We start from the raw sequence: 14,795 nt of genomic DNA on the forward strand, positions 1-14,795 counted from the left end.
TGAACCCCTTAGGTGTTTCTCAGGAATTAAAGCAAAGTAGATGTGAAATTCACAATTCATTTGTAATAAATAAAATTCTGTAACACAGAAGGTTTTACCCAAGAAATGCAGCTCAATATTTATTGCCCAGATTCTGACGTTTTTAAAAATATCCCACATGTGGCCCTAGTGGACTGAAGCACAGGCCTCAGAAGCAAAAGAGCACCTAGATGATTTTGGGGCCTCCGTTTTTAGAATATATTTTAGGCACCATGTCAGGTTTGAAGAGGTCTTGTGGTGGCAAAACAGTAGAAACCCCCCAAAAGTAACCCCATTTTGGAAACTACACCCCTCAAGGAATTTTTCTAGGGGTATAGGTAGCATTTTGACCCAACAGTTTTTTTTTTGCTGAATTTATTGGGGTTAGTCTGTGAAGAAGAAAATTGACTTTTTTTCCTCAAAAAACATAGAATTTTCTAATTTTTTTCAAGAAATAAAGGAGAAAAAGCACACCAACATTTGTAAAGCAATTTCTCCCGATTACGGCAATAACCCATACTTGGTCATAAACTGCTGTTTAGACCCACGCCAGAGCTCAGAAGGGAAGGAGCGACATTTGGATTTTGGAGCACAGATTTTGCTGGAATGGTTTTCGGTACCATGTTGCGTTTGCAACGCACTGGAGGGACCAAAACAGTGGAAATGCCCCAAAAGTGACCCCATTTTGGAAACTACACCCCTCAAGGAATTTCTCTAGGGGTATAGTTAGCATTTTGACCCCACAGGTTTTTTTGCTGAATTTATTGGAGTTAGTCTGTGAAGATGAAAATCTACTTTTTTTCTGAAAAAACATAGAATTTTCAAATTTTTACAAGGAATAAAGGAGAAAAAGCACTCCAACATTTGTGTAGCAATTTCTTCCGATTACGGCAATACCCCATATGTGGTAATAAACTGCTGTTTAGACCCACGGTAGTGCTCAGAAGGGAAGGAGTGCCATTTGGAGCGCAGATATTGCTGGAATGGTTTTCAGTGCCATGTCGTGTTTGCAACGCCCTGGAGGGACCAAAACAGTAGAAACCCCCAAAAGTGACCCCATTTTGGAAAGTACACCCCTCAAGGAATTTTTCTAGGTGTGTGATCACTGTTTTTTCAGAATCTTGTGGAAATCTGGAATGAAGAATAACATTTTAATTTTTTTTTCACAAATGCGTCATTTCTAGGACACATTTTTCCAACATAGTACATGAAACTGATGGAATGCACCCCACAATTTATTACCTAGTTTCTCCTGTGTCCAGAATTACCCCCACTTAGGCCGTAATCTGCTGCATGCCCACACAGTGTGGCCCCAACCAAAGAAGCACCCTTTGGCTTTTCAGAACATAATTTTAGCTTGAATGACTCCACTCCATGCCTATAAAGGATTTGAGCTGGCAGAATGATCTGACACCCCTAGAAGTGACCCCATTTTGAAAACTGCACCCCTTAGGTATTTACGTAGAGGTTTAATGAGTGTTTATACCGCTAGGTTTTCATAGACGGAATCATGGTATTTAGGTGGTCATTTTTCTACCAAATCTATTATTTTTGGGGCATGGTTGCCTTCCACAGCATATTAACACATAGAAGTGAATATGCCAGTGTATGTAACTATGTCATGCTAACAAAGCAGATGACCAACAAATGCGTCAGTCCACAGCTGTTAACAACAGTTAAAGCAGGGAGAGTTAAATTAGAACTGTATTGGACTGAAGGGCAATATATTTGAGAACTGGAGGAAAAATTTTAGAACTTGAGCATGTTCACAGGATGAAAGAACAGGGCTTTATAATGTCACTTCTTTTTTTCAAAGGGACTGGTCATACAACATCTCTTTAGCCCCATCAATCTCTATATCAGAGACGAACGTGCAAAGGGACGTTGGCACACTATTACAGGTCCATGCCCGGCAAAGTAGGAACCGTAATGTGCGCAAAACAACCAATCACCTACAGAATATATAAAAGGGCAGTATCCAACACCATCTTTATAGACAGTAAAGGATCACTAATCCCCTAAAATATTGTCAGTTTTCCTGGAAGTATTTTCGGGTTTAATAGGTTGTGCAAAAACCTGAACAAAACAACAAAATTGCCCATAATGTATTGATCAGGAACAGCTCGTAAATTGATTAACCTCCAAATATAAAGAACTATGCCCATATCACCAAACCGTTTATAAGAATTAATAGAACGGCTTTATATGGCAGGACATAGTTATAATACTAGGCAAACTCAGTAAAATTATATTAAAAAAATATGTATTGAAGGAATATTACATTTATATGAAATGATGCTGTCAAATAAAAAATGTATTTTTATCTCAAGTATGCTATTTCAGTGATTCCAACTGACCTTATTTTGAAAACTCTACCCTTCAAGATATTCATCTAGGGGTATAGGGAGAAATTTGTTAGGGGTTTTTCAAAAATATTTTAATTTTGTGTGACCAATTATAACGTGAAACCACGTAGGTATTCATCTAGGGGTATAGTGAGAATTTTGTTAGATGTTTTTCAAACATTTTTTAAATTTGGTGTGACTAATTATAATGTGAAACCACTTTAGGTATTCATCTAGCGGTGTAGTAAGAATTTTTAGTTTTGTTTGGGCTTCTTTTAAATTTTAGTAAGTGGGCAAAAATATATGAAAATAAAATGACTCAGCTTCAAAAATCTATTTAGAATGGTCAATTTGTAAAATGAACGGGTATATAAATAAAATAATCTAAAACTCAGTCGAGGTATGGTAAATTTTGAAGCATTCATTGATGCATAGGCCTGGCTTTGTGGGGCATGTTTCACACTGGTGGATAGAGTCTTTCCTAATGCCTTTTTTGGAACACACCCGACATCTTTTCTGGGGTCTAGTTTTCTTCTCAGTGGGGGGTATTACTGAGGGAAAGCGCTGCCACTGTAATCTCGCAGAGAAGTGCCCTCGCCTTCTGCGTTGTCAAACAAAAGTGTCTTGATAATTGTCTCCTGAAATTGGAGAAATGTATTTCTATTTCCTGCGTATCTGGACACCACAAATGTACCAGGTCTTACTTTTCCGCATGGCACTTTACGGCTTTATGACCTGATCAGATAGATCCACCCCACCCATAAATCGGTTATAATCTAGTACGCGGGCAGGCTTGGCAGTTATGGTGCTGGGGCCACGAACTGGAAAGTGGGTGCTGCTATCCTTATAGATGCTTGATAGAATGTGGACATCTTTCTTGTCCCTATATTTCACTAGCAGCATATTCTTGCTGCACATTGCTTTGCTTTCTCCTTTTGGCAATGTTTAACCCAGGAGGGTTTTGGGGAGGCCCTTAGAATTTTTTTTATTGTACCACAGGTCACTGTTGCTCTTGCCAAAAGACACATATGGAGAGTGATGCTGTTATAAAAATTGTCTATATAGACATTATAACCCTGGCCAAGTAGCGGGTGTATAAGATCCCACACAATTTTTCTGCTGACACGAAGGGAAGGGGGGCACTCTGGGGGATCAATTTTGGAATCCCTTCCCTCATAAATCCGGGAACAATGTGTGTACCCGGTGGAACTTTCGGAGATCTTATAGAGCTTTATTCCATACCGAGCCCTTTTATTTGGGAGGTATTGACGGAAGTGGAGCCTTCCCTTAAAACTGACGAGAGACTCATCGACCGCAATATTTTTACCTGGGGTGTAAATTTGGGCAAATTTTAAATTCAAATGGTTGATGACAGGCCTTATTTTATATAAACGGTCATAATTGGGATCATTGGGGGGTGGGCAGCAGGTATTATCTCCGTAATGCAGAAATTTGAGGATGACCTCAAATCTTTTTCTGGTCATAATGTTGCCATAAATAGGGGCATAATATAGGACATCCGATGACCAGTAGTCCCTAATGCTGGCTTTCTTTATGAGGCCCATATTCAGTAACAGGCCCCAAAATTTGCAAAGCTCCTCTGAGTTTGTGGGGGTCCAAATTTGGCCTTTGGAATAGTGGGATTGTGGGGGAGAAATTGTTCCGCATGTAAATTAGTCTGTTTGACCATTAAATTTATGAATTCAGCGGAGAAAAATAATTTGAAAAAATCAAACTCTCCGAACCCCGTGGTCTCTACTTGGATTCCTGAGGATGCGGTGAAGTCAGGAACCTGGGGGGCATAATTCGTAGCAGGCATCCATCTCGCCTCACTATAGTGGGGGTTGGTCAGAACCAGCAACTTTTCTGCTCTGCTGGGGTGGCTCATCAGACTCGCTAGACGAAGATGATGTCAGCACAAACTGCTTTTCATCCTCGCTAGCAGAGTCTGTATCCGAGCATAGCATAGCGTATGCCTCCTCTGGGCTATAAAATTTCTGTGCCATATTGCAGTAATACACACTACAATGTAACAGATATCATTTTAAAACTTAACTGTCCCTAAGAAAAAAATAATTTATTTATAATTTTTTTTATATATATATTTTTTTGTATTAACTAGAAAAAAACTGGCGCTCCCAAAAATGTAGGAGCGGGATGTAACTGACCGGATCACTGCGTAAAACTGCATAAAACTGTCACTGTATGTGGCACCGAAACAGTGAATGGTGGAGTGTGGATCGTATGGACACTGACACGGCTCAATGTTCTCTCACTGAGCAGTGAGGGGGCGATCTGAGGGTATTTAGGCTATTGCCTAAAGTAATATGGCGCAGTCATTTCACTGGGGTAATGAATGGGCGATTTGGGGGCTATTCTCTAATTACTGGGACAGGAGAGATCTGGGGAAATCTGGGGAGATCTGGGAGGATCTGGGGAGATCTAGAAGAGATCTTTATTCCCTTTTCTTTAACTTTTCGTTTCTGACAGGGCTTCACACACCGACTCTCACAAGCTCTCTGACAGTAATTAGCTTGTCAGAGCCGGTGATAAGAAGAATCCTGCGTCTTTTGTTTCAAAACAAAACTGAATGACCAATCACAGCCATCGACGTCACAGGAGCGCTCTGATTTGTCCTGTGCCGGCGAGTGGTGAGTGTCTGTTGTCATTCGCCCGTTGTCGCCATGTCATCTGACATGGTGACAGGTTAGTGTCGTCACGTAACTGTACATGAGTAGGCGGGAACACACCGCCGATTTTCACGTACAGTTACGTGATTGGGCGGGATGGGGTTAAGCCTTGGGGGCGTGGCAACTCCAGGACAGCCTTTACCTTCTCAGGGTCCATCTTGAGACCCTGATCGGAGATGATATAGCCCAGGAAGGGAAGAGACTTTTTCTCAAACACACACTTCTCCAGCTTGGCATAAAGATGATTGTCTCTTAAACGAAGCAACACCTGGCGGACATGACTCTGATGAGTTACTGGATCTGGGGAAAAAAATCTAAATGTCATCGAGATACACCACAGCACAAACATAAAGGAGATCACGAAAAATTTCATTGACAAATTCTTGAAACACCGCAGGGGCGTTATACAGGCCGAAGAGCATAACTAGTTATTCATAGTGCCCATCATGAGTATTAAAAGCAGTTTTCCACTCGTCACCTTGCCGAATCCGGATCAGATAGTAGGCCCCCCGCAGGTCCAGTTTAGAAAAAAAATTTGCCCCACTGTATGCGATCAAACAGTTCTGAAATCAAAGGCAATGGGTACCTGTTCTTCACCGTGATCTGGTTGAGGCCTCAGTAGTCTGTGCAGGGTCAGAGAGATCCATCTTTCTTCTTGACAAAGAAAAACCCAGCTCCGGCCGGGGATGAGGATTTACGAATGAAGCCCCTCTCCAGATTCTCTTTAATGTAGGCAGACAAAGACTGGGTCTCTGGCAAGGAGAGAGGGTACACTCTACCGCGAGGAGGGGACGACTCAGGAACCAAGTCGATCGGAAAATCATATGCTCGAAGGTCTCAGCTTCCTTCTTATCGAAGACATCAGAGCACATAGAGTAACAAGAAGGCAACCCTGCCAATGACTAAAGCGGAGGAGGCTGTGGTGGATGAATATGGCCCAGACAGTGGTCGAGACACTTGGGACTCCACTGGAGAACCTCTCGTTCCAATCCAGGACTGGGGCGTGCAAACGGAGCCAAGGCAAACCCAGCAGCACGGGGTTGACGGCCTTGGACAGGACAAACAGGGAGATGAGCTCAGAATGAAGAGCTCCCACTTTAAGTTTTAATGGCTTGGTCACAGACAAAACTGGGTCAGGCAATGGCAGTCCATCTACCGAGGCAACGATCAATGGCTTTTCCAGCAGGACAGTAGGCGACTGAAGAAGATCCACAAGGTCTTGGCAGATGAAATTGGCTACAGAGCCAGAGTCTAGGTAGGCATTGACCGGATGGGGCCTCTCGCCAGCAATGATGGTCACGGGAATGAACAGTTTGGAGGAGAGTTCTTGATTAAATGCAGTAATGCCCAGTGTTGTCTCTCCAACCAAACCTAGGCGCTGTTTTTTTTTTGGCTTCTGAGGACACAGACACACAACATGGCCAGCGAGGCCACAATATAAACAGAGTCCAGAGGTGCGCCTGCGCTGTTTGTCCTGGACGGACAATTTTAGCTGATCCACTTGCATCGGATCCTCGGGCAAAGCAGTAGAAGGAGGCAAGAGGGGTTGCTAGAAGTTGGGCGCCAGTCTAGGAAGCCATCTCTCCTGACGAACCTCATGAGATCTCTCCCTCAGCCTTATGTCCACCGGAGTGGCGAGCAGAATCAGGTCGTCCAAGGCAGGTGGCAGATCTCAAGCAGCAAGTTCGTCCTTGATCTCGGGCGATAGACCATGCCAAAAGGATGCCACCAAGGCCTCATTGTTCCAGGACCGTTCTCCTGCCAGGGTCCGGAACTGGATGGTGTATTCGCCCATGGAGGTGTTCTCCTGGCGAAGGCTAAAGATAGCAGTGGCTGCCGATGAGGCTCGTCCTGGATCCTCGAAAACAGTCTGGAATAACCGCCCAAACCACTGGAAGTCATTGGTCTTGGGTCCCTGACGTTCCCAGATAGGGTTTGCCCATGCCAGGGCCTTGCCGGCAAGTAGAGACACGCTGAAGACGATCTTGGTTCTGTCCGACGGAAATGCTCGGGTGTGCAGGGTGAAATGGATATAGAATTGGTTCAGAAACCCTCGGCACGTACTTGTGTCTCAATAGAACCGAGAAGGTAATGGCAGCGAGAACTGAGGATCTGAACCGGAACTGCCTGGATGTGTAGCAGGAGGGTCAATCTGAGGAGCTTGCATAGAGGCAGGAAGGGAAGCAGCTAGTGTCCCTAGCTGCATTGCCATGGAGTCCACTGCCACAAGAAGTTATCCTGTCTTGCTCGGAGATCCTGCAGGTCCACCTGCATGGCTTGGGAGGGTGACATACCCTTGAATTGACCAGTGGGGTCCATGGCCTGAGCATACTGTCATGATGCGGGGTCGGGACCCACTGGGCCGTACTGCATAGCGGGACAGCAGCTGACCAAACAGGTATAGTACAGAGTCTATAGTCCAGAGAGGGTAACTGTGGCAACTCGGAAAGTAGCTGTAATGACAAGGGTGGGGAGACAGACAAGTGAGCCCTAATCTACCCGCCACTCAGTCCCTGCCTACTTGCAGCGACCCGCCCTAGGCGACGGGGTACAACTGGGCGACGGTCCCTACGCTCAATAAGTGCACGACAGACAAACAGACAAGGGTACACAGAGCTAGGGGGAGAAAGGGGCAGTTGCCCACGGCAACACCGTGAGCAACAAGAGAAGTGAACAAGCCGAGTCAAACCAGGAGAGTACGAGGTACCAAACGCAGAGCAGGAGAGTAGTCAGCAAGCCGGGGTCAATATGAAGCAAGGACAATAGTACAATAAGCTGCAGCAGGGCCTGGAAACCAAACGAGAAGAAATCACAAGCAAAGGAGGAACAGGAAAGGCAGGTATAAATAGACAGAGGGCGGGAGCTAGCTCCGTCTGGCCAGGCTGTGATAGGTTCTCCCACTCCTAAGCCTGCCACCCTGAGTGGTGGAAGATGGAGTCAGTCTCAAAGACATAGAAGCAGGTGCAGACTGATTATCTATGGGCGTTAACCCCGAAGCTGTGCCTGGCAGATCCTTTACAGTAGCAAGGCAGGCTTGGCTGGGACCAGGCGGCAGGTAGATGTCAGGCGTGGTGTAGCAGAACAGGCATGGAATGCAGTACAACACGACAACAGCTCAGCATGGTACTTGATCTGGATAGCACGGGAAACAGGATACAGAAACAGGGAACACTTGGGAACGGAAAGACACTAGGAGACAATTTGCAAGACACATTTTGGGTAACGAACAACGCTCAGGCAAAGAACAAGAGGGCAGAGCCCTTTTTAAAGTCCAGTAGCATTCTGGGCTTGATTGCAGACTTCCTGCAATTATGCACACACTGGCCCTTTAAGACCGTGCACGCGCCCTCCGGGAGACCGTCTCGATACCAGGAAGTGAGTGCCGGCGCCTCACTGGGGACGACGCTGCAGAGAACACACTTGTCCATGGCCATGGCCGTCGAGGGTTAAGTCAGAACGACGGGACGTGGCTATAGACGTTACAATGTCTCTGTTACCCAAACGCCCAAATTAAACTACGGCCAGTCCCGAGTGTTTGCTTTCTAATTTGACAAAGTACAGCACCAGGGATTCACATAGTAGATCTAGTACATGAATAAGGCTTTATTCACACTATAGCTAACTGGTGTGGTTGAGAACAGCCCCAATATTCAACCAAAGGAAAGTAGTGCAGTAAAAACTTAAACTTCTTTACATTAATTTACTTTTTGCTGAAATTGTGGGATATTTTTAATAAACAACTTTAGGAAATACTGTAAGTACAAATCAAATGGTATTATATGTGACAATCCAGAAGTCCATGTGAGATTTCTTGGAATAAATGTGTGAAATAATTTCTTTGCTGGTCTCCAGTGACAAGAGAAGTTAGATAAATCAAGGCAGCTGCCAAGTAAATTCAGGTGGTGATAAGCAGCCACAGAAACTAATTATAACAAACTGTAAGGGAAACTCGGCATTCCCCATTGTAATTATTCATTTGGGAGCCATGCAGACTAGGCCTTGCAGTTTGTTAGATGGTTTTGCCCATGGGAGACAAGATTGGGCAAAACCATCTGAGAGATGAGAGAGAACAAAAAAAGAAGAAGAGGAAGAAGGAAGGAGAAGAAGGTAGAAGACGAAAAAGAAAAAGAAGACTCTCGTTGTGACCCAATGACGTAAAAAGTATTCTAATATGGCACACATCTATAGTTGTCAGACTGGTTCATTCTATAGCTGAAACTCAAGGCAGGAAAGGGTTATGTATAGTAAAAATGTTTATCTTTGGCTGGAAGTTAATATTAGGCCCTTCCTATGCTTCCTTTTTTGTTATACCATTCTTCTTCTTTTCTTCTTCATATTATTATTGTTCTTTTTCTTATTTCCCGTTGTTCCTATAGCATCAACATATTCTTCAGCTCTGTTTGCACTGTAATCACTCAAATTTTTCCCTGTCCCCAATGGGGCTCACAATCAGATTCTTCATCACACTAAGACTAATTTCATAAGAAGCCATTAAACCTATCAGTATGTTTTTTTCAACTTTGTTAAAAAAAAGATTCTATTCCAAAAAAAGGGGAACTTGGAGAAAACATACAGGCTAAACGAACCCAAACTGTGTACCAATGTAAGATACCATAAATAGGAATGAGTGGAAACACTTGCATAGAAGCACGCATTGAATAATCTATAGACAGGCCTGTGTGGCTCAATAGTCAACTGCCTGGCATCTAAGCATGCTTGGTAATGAAGTTCACTAATCAACCTTTGACACATTCCCTGGAAATGCCCTTTCAGATGGCTCTAGTTATGTTATTTCTGTTGGAAATACCTAGGAGTTAGGCCTCATGCACACGACCGTAAAAACTCCCGTTATTACGGGTCGTAATTACGACCCGTAATAACGGGCTCATAGACTTCTATTGGCCACGGGTACCTTCCCGTTTTCTCACGGGAAGGTGCCCGTGCCGTTGAAAAAGATAGAACATGTCCTATTTCAGGCCGTAATAACGGCACGGACGGTCCATAGAAGTCTATGGAGCTCTCGTAATGACGGGTGGCTACATGTGTGCACCCGTCATTACGGCAGCGTTGCTAAGTGACGTCTGTAAATAGTCACTGTCCAGGGAGCTGAAAGAGTTAACTGATCGGCAGTAACTCTTTCAGCACCCTGGACAGTGACTACCGATCAGAATAAACCTGTAAAAAATAAAAATAAAAGACGTTCATACTTACCGAGAACTTCCTGCTTCCTCCAGTCCGGTCTCCCGGCCGTTGCCTTGGTGACGCGTCCCTCTCTACATCCGGCCCGACGTCCTGGATGACGTTTCAGCCCATGTGACCGCTGCAGCCAATCACAGGTCAATCACAGGCGCAGCGGTCACATGGACTGCCGCGTCATCCAGGGATGTCGGGCTGGATGTGAAGAGAGGGACGCGTCACCAAGACAATGTCCGGGTAAGTATGAATTTCTTTAACTTTTATTACAGAAAGGGCTGTCCCTTCTCTCTATCCTGCACTGATAGAGAGAAGGGGCTGCCGATTAGTGCAGTGCTATTTTGCCGCCAAATACGTGCCCGTAAATACGGGTGGAATACGGGTGAGACTGGACCCATATTTACGGGCACGGGTCCGTAAATACTGGTGCAAAACGGGTCGAATACGTGTGACACCGGACCCGTATTTACGCCAGTATTTACGGGTGTGAAAAAATACGGTCGTGTGCATGAGGCCTTAATCGGGTAACTTTTGCAATATAACTTGTGATCTCAACATAATTTTATTCTCTTGATAACAGAACAGTTACTTCCATTCTTACATTCAGCATAAGTGTCTGTGATGCCAAAAGCAAAACTTTTGTAGCTTTTAGTTCTGTGGCTACAGGTCTAAACATTGCTTAATTCACTAGAACTATAAGAACTGCTTTCTTAATCTAGTTAGAGCCAAACAACTTCCCTTTTCCCTTTAGTATTTTGCAGAGTATAAACTGTATATATTTTCTATGTGTATATCAGATAATGCTATGCGGATGTTCATGCTGAGTTTATTTACAAATCTTCCTGGGAAACGCAGCATGAAATTATTTTATGGAGAGTTTATGCAGTCCGGACCATTGTGAATCACACTGTAGCTTTCCCCCTGTGTTATTTTCACAGCGAGGAGAATGGATGGGGAACAGAGGTAGCCTGAGCAACCACTGATACTCACAGTATACATCCAGAATACACATGACCGCTTTATACCGTCACATTGGGAGTTGGTGCTGTACTATACTGTATATGCTACCGGCTGACATATGTAATTATATGAGCGGTGATATATTTGCCATTTTATACTATCACAGTCTTCATAAGTCAACAACTCATTTTCATATATTTTAAAAGAATAAAATCACTTTGAAATTGGATATTTTTTTTTTTACTTTTAGAACTGAAGTGAAAAGTTGTCCAAAATGTGTCACATATAAAGTATTTTGCAAATATTTTTCTATCAGCCTCTCAGTCCTAGAAATGTGATGGAAATGTGGGCTGACAGCAGTAAAATCCTATTATCCATGTAATGAATTCCCGCTAATACCAGAAATAAGTGTGAAGGAAGTAATCATTGCCATATTGTTACCCCTCCCCCATACATATACGTATAACATTGGGGTTTTCTAGGACATACATGCATCTGTAGCTATAGAGGATGGAGAATAACGGCCCTGCCACATGAGAGAACAACTGTATTAAAAAGCGGTACTGAGGGCGTTCATGATTGTAGAATAAATTCTAGTCAAAGTAGACAGAAGGTACTATATAAATAAATACTAAATAGATCCTATACAGTGTTAAGTCACTGTACCTTGAGGTTGGGGTGAGCCCTGACATAGATCCTGTAATAGGGCCCAGAAACGTTTAGCTATGGATAGTGATAAATGTTAGATCAATAGGGGACCCATTGCTTAGACTGCCACCTATCCCTAGTATTTGGGTCTTGAATCCCACCTCTTGTTCATCAGCACGACCATAATGAAGAGAGATTTGTATGGAGGAGCAGTGGAGCAAATAATAACTAATTGATTAACAATAATTTCTATTCTATGAAATTTAAAAGTAATGCGGCCCGTCAACTTCACATTTTTTCTACGTGCGGCCCATTTACCCGGCCGAGTTTGAGACCTCTGGTGTAGAGCAAGTTTTTAGAATATATCTTCCAATTCAAATGAAATTTAGAAGCAGGCAGATAGTTCTGTGCTATGGCTTCTGTTTATAATAGATGTCATGAATCTGTGCTGGATCCATCATACAACAGATTTGAATGGCTCCCAATAGACCCCATCTACTTATAATGGGGTCCAGCGGGGGTTCTGTCAAGGTTTCTGCCATTTTAATGGCAAGAATAGCGATGCATATTGCAATGGAGGTTCTTCGCAATGATCTGTTGAGAGCCTTACAACATGTGTTGTGTTAATTAACCGTCTAAGCGCTCTCGTATACATAGAGCCAACAGATCCTTCTGCCTTCCTTGCTGCATGCTATGCAAATCCCCACAAAACTCTCCTTTTCTAACTATCACAGAACTCTGACTCAAGGGGTCCATTATTTATGTTATCTATTAACACTCATAGGTTAAGGAGAGCTTATGGCATTCTTAGGATGGAGCAATGGTCTTAAAGATTTACAGCGCATGCAGCAGGAGACCAGTAAGATTTGATGGATATGTTAAAATAACAGGGCATAGAAGATTAATGTTGTATATTGCAGATTTACTGCTGTAAATCTAAAAGCAGGAGATCTACTTTAAAGAGATACAATTCTTTGCTTTTATTGGAGAAAACCTGTTGCCACAAGATAATATTGTGTACCCTTTATATACTGTATACATATGAACAGTTTCACACGGGATAGTACTGAGCCATAGGGTTCTATTTGGGGCTAAGTTTTAAAAGTAGCTATATATTCATTTAATGTGTCACCGGGTGCAAACAAAATGTGTCAATTTTTATTAATTTGATTACAGATCTCTAGAAAAGGTTTCCACTTCCGTCAGTAATTTATACAGAATTTTTTTGGCCAAAACAGAACTCTTAATCCAGAACATCTATTTTTTTGGGCAAACCAAGCAACAAATTATCTATGTATCATTTGTGTAAATGAACATGTTTTCTCAGATTATTAAGACTGACTATATAATTAATGGACCAGAGTATTGCCATCATTGGCAGGTAGGATAAAGGATATTTACTGGCAGCAGCAATGGTGATGACCTTTTACATCCAGCTTCAATTAGGACTGATTTAACCACAAATTCTCAAGAGCAGCTCCTTGATAACGGCTTCATTTGATATCTCTTCCTAACCCATCTATTTTAATATATGAGAAGATGAGACACAATCTGCAAACACATAGCAGGAGGACCAAATATAGGTTAAGTGCAATTAAGCATAATTTACCTTTGGATTGCTACACGGGCGCATTTCTGAAGAACAGATGTTAAGATATTTCCGAGATGTATTCAAAGCTCAACAGCGACACACACAACTCAGCCTCCCGTCAGATCATTGCTCATATCTTGGCCATTGGAAGATTTCATTGGTTGTATTTCACCCCAGTTGATGTTGAACCCTATGAGGGAGGACAGTTATTAGACTGGATTTAGGTATATGACCTTAGCAGTGTAAATCATATATAAATGTGCAGTAAACAGCAAAATAATGAACTGCTATACGAGTGTGAAGAATACTGTCAGCAGCCCAGCTATATGGAAAAACTTGCCACAATTTTGGGAAAAACAGCCCAGTGGGACAATAATGTAGAATACCTCATTTAATTAAATCCACTTATTAGAATATATTGTAATACAAAATTGATTATAACTAAAAAAAACTGTGACAGGTGCTCTTTAACAGAAAAAAGGGCTTACAGATGTGTCCTTCCTTATCTTTTCTAATATCTCAACATATCCTGAGATGTGTGGCGTGAGATGACAAGTTTAAAAAAAGAAACATGATTTTGTGATACTCTGTCACGAGATGTCTATGCAATATGTGTCTATGTGTGGCCACCTAGTGGTTGGTATGTGATTTGCAGCCTGTCAGGGGTTTTGCTAGTATGTTGCGAATTGTATTCAAATGGTTTAATGAGAAATTGGATTCCTTAACCAAATACAAGCAAAGCTAAGAGTGGACACATCTGAGGGGTGCCCCATCCATGACTAACATCATTTTATTAATTCCCTCACTCTTTTAATTACTTACAATACAGAGAGTTAGGACCATATACTACAGATTAGAGATGGGTGTAAAGGCATTGCTGCCATCTTCTTCCAACTGCATCTATTGTGAAATGAAAGAGAGTTACATATAATAGCCAAAGGCCGGTTTCTGTGGAAAAGATGATCTGCTATGATTTTTTTTATTGTTGTTGGAAACAATCATTGTCTTGGAAGGTGGTTTATGACAAACAACATATGTATACTACGGGGGTGGGGTGAGATGGATCTTTGTCACCTCATCAATAGAAGCCCAACCCAAGTTGCAGAGCATGGGAGAGATCAATCTGTGAATTGCCATTGATTTATTATATTATCATGGAGAAACAAAAACCACAAGCCGCTGAGAAAGTGATCATCTAAAATCTCTAGTATTTGGCAAGCTTTAGTTATTTCAGATATGTGATGTTGCATCTATTGGTCAAAAATTCCCTATGTTCTTAAGGGGCTTGTCTCAGCATAGACACTGGTGGCATATAGCTAGGATATGCCACCAATGCAAAGTGCCACTAGG

General features: G+C 42.6%; 1 long non-coding RNA gene across 1 annotated transcript; it reads right to left on the bottom strand.

Annotated features, from left to right (window-relative positions):
• Nucleotides 1–13,263: 13,263 nt before the first annotated feature.
• On the bottom strand, nt 13,264–14,375 carry LOC142663264 (uncharacterized). The gene is made up of 3 exons (XR_012851071.1): nt 14,268–14,375; nt 13,464–13,635; nt 13,264–13,373 (listed from the first exon to the last, which is right to left on the bottom strand). It is a non-coding gene; the product is annotated as an uncharacterized LOC142663264 (long non-coding RNA).
• Nucleotides 14,376–14,795: the final 420 nt, after the last annotated feature.

This window comes from Rhinoderma darwinii, chromosome 11, assembly GCF_050947455.1.
Source record: "Rhinoderma darwinii isolate aRhiDar2 chromosome 11, aRhiDar2.hap1, whole genome shotgun sequence".
Lineage (NCBI taxonomy): Eukaryota > Metazoa > Chordata > Amphibia > Anura > Rhinodermatidae > Rhinoderma > Rhinoderma darwinii.